The sequence below is a fragment of the Dipodomys ordii genome, unplaced genomic scaffold, assembly GCF_000151885.1.
Source record: "Dipodomys ordii isolate 6190 unplaced genomic scaffold, Dord_2.0 Scaffold51, whole genome shotgun sequence".
Lineage (NCBI taxonomy): Eukaryota > Metazoa > Chordata > Mammalia > Rodentia > Heteromyidae > Dipodomys > Dipodomys ordii.
This window is the reverse complement of record NW_012267267.1, coordinates 5,578,163-5,579,120: the sequence shown is the minus strand read 5'-3', so window position 1 is coordinate 5,579,120 and position 958 is coordinate 5,578,163.

The window sequence follows — 958 nt, the reverse complement described above, 5'->3', positions numbered from 1 at the left end:
TACCCATTACCAGTGAATTAATTCAGCTGTGAACTAAGACACTATTTATTTTATGTTACTGTAAAGTTAAAACTTAATTCACTTAATATAATTTTTCCAAGTCTTTCCATTTCCAGAATTATATTAAGTGAAGTAAGCCAGGCCCAAAGAAACATAGGTCCCATGGTTTCCCTTATTTGCAATAACTAGTATATGTTTGAGTCAAGCAGAAAAGGTCTGGTAAGTTGATGTTAGGGGAATGAACCCCAAGATAAGTATCCAAATGTTTTTTTCCTTTCATGCAATTGTTTCTAACATATTTACAAGATGATTTCTATGTTGTTTTGTATGTCCCTTCTCCACGATATAACCCATGCTTTCACTGTATTTGATGTTGGTATAATTTGTGGTGGGGAAGGGAAAAAACAGGTGGACCCATTGCAACAATGAGATGTACAAGTGGTTATGTTGAAAAATGAACTTTACAACTTTGGGGGGGGGGGGGGAGTACGGGAAGGGATGGGAAGGGGAAACAAAGAGGAGGCAACAATGCTTGATAAGAAATGTACTCATTACCTTGCCCATGTAATTGTAACTCCTCTGTACGGTATTCTCACAATAAATAAATAAAAACTTAATTTAAAAAAGAAGAAACACATTTTGAAGAAGGAAAGAGCATTCTCAAAAGTGCTGAGCAGGAAGAAAATCGGACATCATAAAAACATGTACACACTTCAACCCAGCTTTGTGCTTCTAGAAAAGCATCTTGACTAAAAAGATGCATCAAGATTTGCTCTTCCGGGGCTGGGAAGGTGGCTCAGTGGTAGAGCACTTGCCTTGCATGCCTGAGGCCCTGGGTTCGATTCCTTAGCACCACATAAGCGAAAGGAAAAAAGCCGGAAGTGGCACTGTGGCTCAAGTGGTAGAGCGCTAGCCTTGAGCTGAAGAGCTGAGGGACAGTGCCCAGGCCCAGAGTTCA